General features: G+C 32.8%; 1 pseudogene; it reads left to right on the top strand.

Moving 5' to 3' along the window:
* Nucleotides 1-9,016: 9,016 nt before the first annotated feature.
* LOC111406528 lies at nucleotides 9,017-12,236 on the top strand (annotated as a pseudogene).
* The last annotated feature ends 584 nt before the right edge of the window (nucleotides 12,237-12,820 follow it).

Genomic DNA, 12,820 nt, shown 5'->3' with positions numbered 1-12,820 from the left:
CACCAAAGGATGGGGACTTAAAAGCATCTCCAAGAGATTCTTTATTAATAACTTTTTAAAATAGATAGTAACTTTTGTTGAAGTTTTATGAAACTTTATAAAACTATAAACTTTAGATCTTGAAATTTTAAATTCATTTATTGTTAGGATCCTCCATGTCAAATCACCTAAAAAATTAATAATGTGGAACACACTTTAATTCTTAGGGAATGTTTCTTTATTACTAGATCTTGAATCTTGAAAATCAATTTGGAATCCATTCTTGATTAGTTTCTTGCTTTCAATATTGACTGCCTTGTTTGATTCTTTAGTTCTTGTTCTTGGTTTTGCTTCTTGATCCATTCTCTTGATTTTTGGTTGTGAATTTTGGATTTTCCTCTTCAATATGTTTTTTCTTGTATTCTTGTGTTGAAGGGATGATATAAAGAATGAGAAATTGCATATGAATTGGAGATCGTAATCATATATATGGTTTCCATATATATTTCACTACATCATAAAATACAATTCTAAAGGAATCTAGTTTCTATACATATAATTCGATCCCTACTTTATTTAGATGCCCTGGCCAAAATTTTAATTCTTCATTAGTTCACTTTAATTTTGAGTTTTACTTTAAGGTAGCCTTATACACAGTTAATTACATATATAGGCTCACATAACAAATTAAAATTTTCCCAACAAGTTTGACTCTCTGAATTTAGAGAGTAAAACTCTCTCTATTATCAACGTATAATGATTACATTAATAAGTCACAGAATTTAATACTCTATTTTTTAAACTATTCAAGCCAACCTTTGACGTATAAAAAATTAAGTTAAATGACATATGAGGAGAAAGTAATAAATATTTCTTGAGAAAAGCAAAATGAAGGGCCAAAATAGAGAGCATTGTTGGAATGCATAAAAATTTTTGCTATTCAAATTTAAAGATGCTCAAAGAGCCTCTCTAAATTTATTGATTTATCCTCATATTGTATTTAACACAATTTTTATATGCCAATGGCAAATTAACTTAAATGTGGTTTAAATAATTTAAGAAATAAATTGTTAAAATTTATGAATAGTTTAAAAGTTAAAATAGAGTCTCTTTGAGCTTATTTTTAAGCATAGCTGATAGCTCTTTAAAATAAAGAATATTTTGTATTTAAAAAATTTCTCAAAAAATATTCTAAGTCAAATCTTTTGCTTTTTTTTTTTTTCAAAAATAAACCTTTCAGAATAATCATAAAAGAAGACATAAGTTGGGAGTTCTTTCATAGTTCAAAGTTTCAAACCATAGTTATTAAAATCGGCTCGATCGGTAAACCGGTGACCCGAGCCCTTGACTGGGCCGGGCCAACTTATTTTATATAAGGACCGTGCTATAGCTACAGCACGGTTCACACCTTTTTTCACAACCCCCTCACATTGGGGGGTCCGCACACATTAAAAAAAATAGAGGTGGGGCCCCCTCATTGTGAGGGGGCTGTGAAAGCTGCTGTACAGCCCGAGCTGTACAAAGCAGCTTAGTCCTTTATATAAATGCAAGTGGCCCGGTCAAATAGGTGATTTTTGAATAATTTTCGGGCCGGTTTAGCCCTGTTCAACCTGATTAATTTTTAAACCAAATTATAAAACTCTTTTACATTGAAATTGTAGGTACCAAAGATTTAACCATTGACCTCTAAGTAAGTAGAACACAACCTTACCACTAGTGCAAGCAATATTTTATTGTCTTTTGTTTAATAAATTATATCTAACCTATGAATAATTTACTACTTTTAGAAACTTTTTTAAAGAAATTAGTCCAACATTTACATTCATTTTGTAATTTCAAATAATTATTTTATATACTTATTTTGTTTGGAAAAAATTAATTTTAACTAAGATACATTTGAATAGATAATACACAAAATTTTTGTAAATAACTAATAAATAAATTGTAAATCCCAAAAAGGGAAAAATATATTTTTAAATATAATATACAAAATTATAAAATCAAAATTTAGCCATTATCACTGATAAATGAGTTCAAAAATCATTAATTTAAATGTGTAGAAAAATTAGTGAGAAAGAACTTGAAAACTTTAATTTTGTCTCAAACACAAAAATAAAAAATTATACTTTAAAAATTATTAAATCATTTTTAAATAATGATCCACCGGTCCGACCACTGGTTCATTGGTCCAACCAGTAACCCAGTGACCCGGTACCTTGATTGGGTCGATGTTCGAGTTGGGTCTGATAACTATGTTTCAAACTATAGAGACAAAAAATTGGCTTAATAGCACAAATCGTCCCTACATTTCAAATTTTTATATTTTCATCCATATTTTCATCTTTCATTACGGAAAACATCATTTTCACCATTTGTAACTTAAAATGACCAATATATCCTCATGTTCAAATATAACAAAAAAAATAAAAATAAAAATAAATTGCAGCTATGGGCCCAAATTTTTCAAAATGTTTTATAGCAGAAAACGTCCATACGTTTCTTCTCACACCTCACCCCACCCCCTACTCATTATTTCGGAGATTGATGGAGCTGTCGGCCTCCATCTCAACAACCACCACCCAATCGCAACCTAAAACATCGGAGCTCACACCACAAACAGCTGCCATCAACCCTTTAATGCTTTCCCATAAACAAATTGAACAAAAAAAATAAATTTATATGGCCAAAATCAGCCAAAAACACAGCTTATCGTGCGCGCAACACGCTATCTTTTTTCATCAGTTTCGACGCCCATTGTGGTTCCCACTGTCGCCACCTATTTCGGCTTTGTTAGACTTGCTACAACAATGGGTTTCCATCAATTTCATTTTAATATGCCCCAAAAATTCTGGCCAATTATTGCTCAATAAGAAATTGAAAGTTGTTGCTGTAGATTTTGATTTTGTGCATCTGTTGATATTTTGAGATCATGAATAGAGACGTTTTGGTGAGTATAGTCGATTGATATATTGGGAATGGCATAGGTCTCACCAGAACAGGTGGTGCCACCAGTATTTGCATTCCCAAGTTGGGTATTTTTGCTTGCAGTTTTGACCAAATCGTTGGCATTAAGGTTGAATGTTGGGTGGCATGTGTAGAGGGGAGTGACGACTTTCTGGGGGTATGAAGGTTTGGAGGTTTGGGAAGTGGTTGGTTGAAGTTTTTTGGCTTCTAAGATGGCGGCCCCATTTGGATTTTAGGGATTGGTGATGGTTTTTTCAAAATTTGTTCAATTAACTGTACTCCTTCATGGATAGAATATCTGTTGTAGAAATTTCGATAGTTTTGGTGGTGGTGGTGGTGGTGGTGGAGGTGGCGAAGTGAGGGGAAGGAGAAGAAGAGAAGAGAGAAAGAGTTTTATTTATTATTTTTTTGGTTATTTTTAATATTTTAATAATTTATTCGGACTAATTTACACTTTTTAAAAAGTTTAGGAGTAAAATTGCAATTTATTCTTTATTTATTTTTTTATGTTATTTAAATATGAGGGTATATTGTAATTTTACATTAAAAATGGGGAAAAAAGAAGTTTTCCGTAATGAAACGTGGAGATAGAGGTAAAATAGAGGTGAAAATGCAAAAAATTGAAATGTATGCACGTTTTGCACATTACAAGCCAAACATAAAAACGTTTTGTGATATGAAGCCATAAAATCTAAATATTATGAATGGAGCCATATTGTTCTTGATGCAACATGATAAACAAATTAGTTTTAACTCATTTACATTGCTTTGCTTTATTTTAATTTTATGCACTTGATTCATTTCAACATGCCCCCTTACTTTTGCTTGTTTATCGGGACTTGGGCTAAACTGATCTTTTTAGATTGTAAAATTGAGAAACCAAAACACAAGTTTGAAACCCAGTTATCATTGGAGTGAGCACAGGCGGGCGGGCGGCCAGTTATCGTTAGTCACAATAAAATATTTCAAATTTAATATAAAAATTATTTGTGCTAAAAATGAATATATATTATTTCTGTGACAATTATGGTTTTAACCAATAAGTGACATATTGGCCAAGAGTTGTATAATTCAAATGAGGGTATAAGGTTCAAATCCTTTTAATTGTATCTAAACCTCTAAAGTCTAAATTTGAACATATATAATTTTGTTACATTTAGTGTGATAAGTCAATGAGTGTAATGATGGTCAAGGCCTCAACCATTTTAAAGTGGGGTTAAGGGTTCAAATCCCTTCTCTTGCATTAGTTTTAGGAAAAAATTGTTGAATCAAGAAAATAGCACTATAAAATGCTTTGAAAAAAAATCAAACTCAGGACCTCATATTTGATAATGAAAGCCTCAACTAGTAACGCTATAAGAGATTTTGGAAGAAGCGTGCAGATGTTATAGAGATAACTGAAAGATGAGGTCTTTCTATAAATAGAGATTGCACGCGAATGTAATATAGCTTTAACTTGTCCACCTCTTATTAGTTCACCTAGATACCGCATAGAGAGCTAAATGCTTAAAACTAAGTTGGAAATATTCACAGGTCATTTGCACAATGGGTGCGATATCCTGTATTCATCAGTCTAACATCCTCTAACATCTCCACGATTTTGGACATTTTAGGTCTCCTTTTTGGGGTTTTTGTTACACAACTCATTGCTATTTTCAACGTCTTCACCATCTATTCCTCTATATTATGTGCAAGAAAGGTTTTGCTATCGGTAGGAAAACCACCAAGCTAGTAAACATCGACTCGACAAACTATCTATTAATTCAACCAAATGAACCGATGACTCGGTGGCTTACCACATTTGTTTGATAATTATTCTTTTAACACTATTGTGAAAGTAGGGAGAAAAACATCGACGTATAAAAGTTCCAAATTCATCATTATAGTATAAGCTTCAAAAAAATTATTTCTTCGAATCCTGATTAACCATTTTCAATCATATTTAAGTGAAAACCAAAACCAAACGTCATAAGTCATCACATGAAAACACACTTGAAATTCAATCATCGATCAAGAAGAAGTTCATAGTTAGAAGGCTAGATAGCATATGAGCCAACCCTAATCCACCATGCCTAATCCCTCACTTCTCCAGATTCTCTTGATTCGAAAATTACATACACCTTTCATATTAGTATCAATTTTCTCTTTTACCCTTTTTTATGCCAAAAATAGTATTATTTTCTGTTTTCTTATTTGACCTTTTTCTTAATTTTAAAATAGATAAAACAGATTGTTTTAATCTAAAGAAGTTAAGTTTCTATTATCTTTTTGTACAAAGTAATTTTATCTTATATTTGTGAAAATTGTTTTCTAATTTAAAAATAGAAGAAATATGATAAAAAAAATAGTTAACTTTGAAAATGAACTAAAAAATTCTTAAACCTCTGATGCCAATTTTATTGCATGTTTATTGTTATGATAACAAATTTCTAAACCCTTTTTTTTTTTTGGGTGAAGGAATCATTCCACTAAATCAAAAGATAAAATATATAGTTAAATTAATCTAAATTATATATTTATATTGATTTGTTACGTATTCATTAATTAAACTTATCTAACACTTTATGACTTGACAAAATTGACATCTTACATATTGATTACACGAAAAATCTAATTGACAACCAATTAAGCATTTTTAATTTCTCGTCAATTTAGAAGACGGTACAATTATTATACTTAATAGTGTGGAAATGTATTATCATGTAATTTAATCCATTCAGAAATCACTTCTTCTAAAAGTATTTTCCTTGATTCAATGTCCCATGCACATTCACATTCCAAGAACTTGTTAATTGTCCAACAAATTCTCTCAAGTTGAGCGCTACACGACATGATATTTAATAACATTATTTAAAAAAAAAAAGAAGAAGAAGAAGAAGAAGCAATATGGGAACACCGTATAAAAATGCATAATTTCTTTTCTCAAGAGATTTTTGAATTTTTTATAGTTTCAGAACCATTTTCAAGAATAGAAGAAACTCGATTTTAGATACTATTGTTTTATGAGTTTTGGTAAACCCTAGTTGTAGAATGTGGTATGCAATCGATTTAGAGATCTGCCACGTATAGGAGATACCGTATTTTCCTATGAGAAATCCCAAAAGATAGACTTATTCTCTAGATAAATGGAGCTTCACATGGTAGATGTCATCTTTTTATATTTGTTGTTTGGCAATTAAACATTGCTATGAATACAGAGAACACATTCTTACATTTTGGAATAATCTTTTTTTTTTTGTATAATATAAACAAATATCAGATATAATTTATTTATTCCTAAATATATTATCAATTTTACCATTACCAACACTCCATGTGATGGTTACACTACCAAATAATAAGGAAGAATGTACTTGGGTGCCACTGGGAATACGTCGGACATTACAGATTTAGAGGTGTAAGGTAAATCGAATTAAATAGATACTACGAGATCTTTTAAATTTTGAAGTAGCTTAAATTATTCTCGTGTACGTGATAATTTATTTGGCATCAACATGCTTTTGTAAATTTACATAGACTTTCGTAACAACATAAATCAACACAACCAAATGTACCTAACTTGATATTGCCCAAAATGCTGGTCCTAGATTTGGACTAAAAACATTTTAAAAATCCTATCCTATATGATATATCTAATACACCTGTCAAAAATAAAAATACTTAAAAAAGTTTTAAGATAAATGGAGTCATATGAATTTTAGACTAAATAACTTGACTCAAAAGATTTAAGATTCATAAAATCAATCGAATCATGCTTTTTAACATAAAGGTTTGATATAATGCCGTGTGACATTATATTATTGAATTATTTTGAATACAGTTAGCTTGTCTATCAACCTGTCTTCACATCAAATTATGTCTGTTCAAATTTTCTGTCAAAGTGGCAAAACCCAATTCAATTTCCAGCATACTTTTAACACATTGACTAGGAAAAAGAAAAACAGCGGAGAAACTTACCAATGGACCAATGGTGATATGAAAAAAGATGCCTTAAATTCTTCAGCAGTTTTAACTTTTATGCTGAGTTGAAACAAAAAAAAGTACGTATTGTCGATAACTGTTGAAGCTGCGAATGCACAATGGGTGGTCTATACTGTAGTGTTTAAACTCCAAAAGAAAATAATTTTTATTGATAAAATACAATTTTACACTCTTTTGGACACACTTTGATTATATGGAGACACTCCTTACTAACACACTACACTACCTCACTATGTCTCTCTTTCTCTACTTATTCTATTTGCTCTCACTCTCTTCACTCTTTTCACCATGCACCATCCCCTATTTATTGAGATAAGTTGGTGGTCACAATTCTTCTACACAAAAGTTGATGATTCTAGATAATTCCATTAATTGATTATAAGTCATTTTCATAGAGAAATCTAGAATGATGATAGGCAATATTTTCAAAGTATTCTCTAGACTTTTCTTTGGTTGAGAAGGGATAGTAAAGATGGTAAATTCTACATGAATCTAGAAAATTTATGTCAAAGTCGGTGATGATTTCTTCACATACTACAATCACATGGTGCTGCCTCTACACACAAGTTGATACAGTATGACACTGGTACATTCCTCTACCCTTTCATCTTTCACAATTTCAAGGCCTTCACAGAATTTGTATTCGTATTTGCTTTTAGACCTGGTAAGTGTTGCTAATTAGTTTTGTTTAGAATGCTTTAGAGATCCTCATTGGGCCATTGTTGAATTAGTTTTACGTGAAATCAGAGCCATGTATTCATGTCTTGAGCTACCCATTATCAGCTTTTCAAGCAAGTGGTGTTATTCTTTTATCTTGTACATTTTTTTAACAGTATTTGTGTATATGCGTCCATGTGTGTGTTCCCATTTCTTCAAGTTGGTCGGAATTTGGCTCAATCTTCAAGCGAAGTGCATGTGTATATTTATTTGTATGTATATATGTATAGGGGTCTGCATAAAGAGAACGGGTTTGGAGGTCCTTAAATTCGTCTTTATTCCTGTGGGCTCAAGTTGGTGGGATTAATTTGATAATGCACCTGTCGTTGGACCATGTGATCTTGGTTTTCTTGCCCACTTACATGCTCCTTCTCTTGTTTTTTGCCTAATGTATTTTGTCGTCTTTGAAAAAATCAAGAATTGTCACAACTTTTTGTGTAAACTTAAGAATTTTTGTGGGTTTCAAGCTATCTTTATATGTATTGGATGGGTTTTTCCTTGCTTATATTAGAGGCCCACTGAAGAATCGTGCACTTTTCCTTATTATCAATTACAAGAAGGGAAGAAAGTATAGCAAATGAATGAGTTCCAATTAATCTGACGCTTACATTTTGTTAATGATTTTGATAAGAGATGGATTCATTTAATGTTCTTAAGATTATAGATGTCATCTTATTGAAAATGCTGAAGGCGTGAGCATGCCACATGGGTTTAGTGAGAAGTAGGCAACATTTGTTACTTTTTACCTATTTTTGGTAGGAAATTAGAGCTATTAAGCTATCATTTGGTGTTTTCTCGTAGTATTATGTCTTCATTTGTTATTTTTGGGCTAATTTTGTATATCTTCTTCTTTGATGATCTACAGTTAATTATTACAATTACCTGCAATTTCGAATAAAGATTAATGTTCAAGAACCATGGACCTTGACTATGGGAGTTGCCGGGGCACTTCAAAGGTTTTTAATTCATAGTTCTTGTTACTTATTGTTAAAGATATGGAATATGGAAATATTGTCTAGAATAATTTTTTATTATATTTTTTCAATTATGTAGGATTATTTTCGTTATTAGTTGATTGTGTAATTATTACTCAATATTTCCTTTTAGAGTTATTTGTAATCCTATAAATAAGGTCTTCTATTTTGTAATATTGACAACAAGATTTCATTATATACAATTTATATTATTTTGAGTTCGATTCTAAATAAATTAATCTTTGAATTTCGTTTTCGGCGAGTGACCTCGTGCTGCTCGCTCAGCCAAATTTTTTTGTCTTTAGCAATTTTTTTCCTTCTATTTTGGGTAGTTTACCACAGCTAGTAAGTTTGTGGGTGGACATGATTGGAAACACTTGCAAGGTGGTGATGGTAAACGGATGTTGCTGCGAAAGGAAATGAGAGAGTTGAGCGGCAAGGTGGTTGGTGGTTTTGTGGCGACATATGATGTCTGCGTATTTTTAGGTTATTGTTTTAGGTTAGGCAGGATATGGGCGGTGGCTTGGTGATGTGGTCTGAACAAATCTGATTGTATTTTGCCATGGAGGTTCCCGTTTTGACCAGCCTCATTTTGAGGGCTAGATTCTCTCTGACTTCTCAATTCTGCGGAGCAGATGGGCGATGATCGACAGTGCGACAACGGTGTGATGTAGGCCGTTAAGTCTGGAGGTGGCGTCTGACATGATAGAACGCTGGGTGGCGATCTGACATGGCAGGAAGCTGGGTTCTTGGACGTGGCTAGAGTATTGTGGTTTCCGACGAGCACAGGTACAGGTAACGAGCTCGGCAATGAGAAAATTCAGGTCGCGAAGATAGAGGTTGAGGGCTGGTTGACTTGGATTAGCAGTGGAGTTGTCAGATGCGGTGTCAGACTATGTGACTAGGGTATGTGGAGGAAGGAGATGATTAATATTCTTGGTAACGGTTGGACTGGTTATTGATGTTTATGGGATTTGGTCATATGTGGGATGCGATGGATATTGGGCTATGTATATGGGATACATGGGTTTTGTAGTGGTTGGGCCTGACGGAATTTTTGGAGCAAGCTAGTGGTTAGTAGGTTAATAGATCAGGGGTTCGGTTGTTGAATTATGGGCTAGGGCAGCAACAATTAAAGATAATATTATAGAGCTGATTGTTTGGGGTTCTATTAGGAAGTCCCTCGAGTTAAAATTTAGGGTTCAAAAATCAGATTTTATATGTTTAAATATTAAATATTATTTATTCTCTCTCCAATATTTCTTCTCTATCCTCCCACCCGTATTATTTCTCTCCACCTGTCTTCACTCTCTCCGACAGCTTAAGAAAACGTTTCCGGCTCCGGCAATATCTGCTAATTTGAGCGGCGATGCTTATATTTTCATCGTGATGGTGGCGGTGATATCGAGTTTGGGGTTTATTGGTGGTGGTGATGGACTGGTGGTGGTCGGGCGGTAGTAGTTTTCGCAAGTGTTGATGGCGGTCTGCAGTGGTCGGTGGTGACGATGGTGGTTTGTGGATGGTGGTTTGTGTATAGGATGACTTGGGTCGGGTGACGAGATCTTGTGGTTTGTTTTTCATTGTTTTGGAGATTGGTCTCCATTAATAAGGTGGTAGTTTGTGTTGCAACGATGAGAGGTGGCTGGTTGTGTTGTGCTTACTGCAGTGATGGTCACAAATTATTTGATTAATCATGACCACTAAATTGGTTAATTTGTGACCAATAAATAATATGTAACCTATGAAAAAGATAAATCGTGACAAATGTGACCTAAAACTATATTAATTTGTGACCGTCTAATAAATTGTGACCTATAATATTTGTATGTGACCAGTACATCAAATTGTGACGGATTACTTTTTGATCTGTGATCATTGAACAAATTGTGACCTATAAATTTTTTAATTGTGATCCTAAAATAATTCGTGGCATTTAAAAATTATGATTTGTAACTGAAAAATAATATGTGACTAATTAAATTGTGAATCTGTGACCAAATTGTATAGATATGTGACCATAATATAATTAATTAATTCATACATAAATTTAGGGAGTTTGTTCACGGATGGAAACTAATTGCTTAATTTTAGGGATTAATTGCAACGAAATCCTCTCTCTCTCTCTCTCTCTCTCTCTCTCTCTCAGATGGAAACTAATTGCTTGATTTTAGGGACTAATTGAAACGAAATCATCTCTCACTCTCTTTAGGATTGTCTGAGTTTTGAAATTACAAACTTATCATCTTAAAACTGAAATATAACATAGTTGCTGTCTGGGTTATCATTTTAAAACTTATCATCTTATCATCTTTGTCAGCGATATATTTCTAGATTTTTGTCCGGTGTATTGGCATTAGAGCTGAGGTATAGAGCTCACTGTATGTGTCGGCACACTTCGTGAATTTCTTTTGAAAATTATTCTTGAAGAGTGAGCTCTCTGAAGTGTTCTTGGAGTGGCTTTGAAGTTGTTCTTAGTTTTTTCTGCACTATTTTGTTGTTTTTGGTCTCTTGTCATCACTAGTTTTCATAGATGGTTGCTCTAATTTGAAATTCTTCTTCGTGGTCACAAGTATTATCACCGCGCAGTTCAAGATTGCAAAATATCAATTTAAGGGGAGTGAGTTAAAGATATGGAATATGGAAATATTGTTTAAAATAATTTTTTATTATATTTTTCCATTATGTAAGATTATTTTCCTTATTAGTTGATTGTATAATTATTACACAATCTTTCCTTTTAGAGTTATTTATAACCCTATAAATAAGGTTTTCTACTTTGTAATATTGACAACAAGAGTTCATTACATACAATTTATATTATTCTTACCATTTATTTACAACAATTATGGGTCCAATTTGCCATTTATATGCAGTGTTTGTCAGTAAAGTGTATTTTACTTTAAAGTTTCCCTAGCACATTCTTATTTGAGCTACATTCTTCGAATGTTGATCGTTAATCGATTTTCAGAAGGATTCTTGGAAGACCACTCTACTTTTAGCGTATCAGAGTCTTGGGATTGTATATGGAGACCTTAGCATTTCCCCTCTCTATGTATACAAGAGCACATTTGCAGAGGACATTCATCACTCGAGACAAATGAAGAGAATTTTGGGGTTCTTTCTTTTGTTTTTTGGACTCTTAACCCATGTTCCTTTATTCAAATACGTCTTAATCGTACTTCGAGCGGTTGATAATGGAGAAGGTAAGACATGAATGGATAATTCTCTTCATTGCTAATCATCCAATGGTCGTCCCCAATTCGAGATTGCTGCAGGGGACACTTTTGCTCTCTACTCCTTGATATGCAGGCATGCTAAAGTTAGCCTTCCTCCAATTCGACAAGTAGCGGATGAAGCTCTTTCTACCTATAAATTTGAACACCCTCCCGAGCCAAAGAACAATAGCTCAAGGGTGAAGTTGGTGCTTGAAAAGCATAAATCCTTGCACACTGCTTTGCTAATTTCGGTTCTTCTCGGCACTTGTATGGTCATTGGAGATGGATTGCTCACTCCACTAATATCTGGTTGATAACTTTTCTATCAGATTTGTTTGACTTTGATTTGAAAATTGTAATTTGATAACAATCTATTTAGTTGATCAAACTCAACGTTCACACTTCATGAAAAGGGTTGAAGATGTATATGTAACCAAAGTTTGTTCACAAATTGTACCAGAAAGAAAAGGAAAAGAAGCTTGTATTTAGTATTTCTTTGTGATCTCTGTCTAGATTTAATTTCAAATTACAGAATGTATCTTTAGTCCTTCTACTGCCTTTCTTTCTTTCTATCTATACATTTGTGTTCTACTAAAAAAAAATGGAAAAATATGAAATAAATAATAATTATATATTCCCCTGGGAAAAGATGTGGGATCTTTGATTGATCTGTTTTTTACTCTTACTATTATTGCTGGGACACATATATCAAAACCTCTGGATGCAATTTATTAAAATCTACTTTACAACTTCAAATTAGTAATGGAGGTCACAGAAAACCGGAGCCCAAATGCATGTGCATTAAAGTTTCTTGTTCTTGTTGAATAATTTTTATTGGGAAATATTTCTATCTCAGAGCCTTTGCTTTTTATTTCTTGTTTGTTTCGCAACCATTATCTGGTTGTTGGGCAAGGAATGGTCAATGGAAAATTTTGTCAACTTTTCTATCATCTAATTATGGTGTGGATTTGCTTACAAATGAAACGAATC

The sequence above is a fragment of the Olea europaea genome, chromosome 12 (assembly GCF_002742605.1).
Source record: "Olea europaea var. sylvestris chromosome 12, O_europaea_v1, whole genome shotgun sequence".
In the NCBI taxonomy this organism is placed as follows: Eukaryota; Viridiplantae; Streptophyta; class Magnoliopsida; order Lamiales; family Oleaceae; genus Olea; species Olea europaea.
The sequence above is the reverse complement of the archived record's forward strand: the minus strand, read 5'-3'. Positions and strand labels throughout refer to the sequence as shown.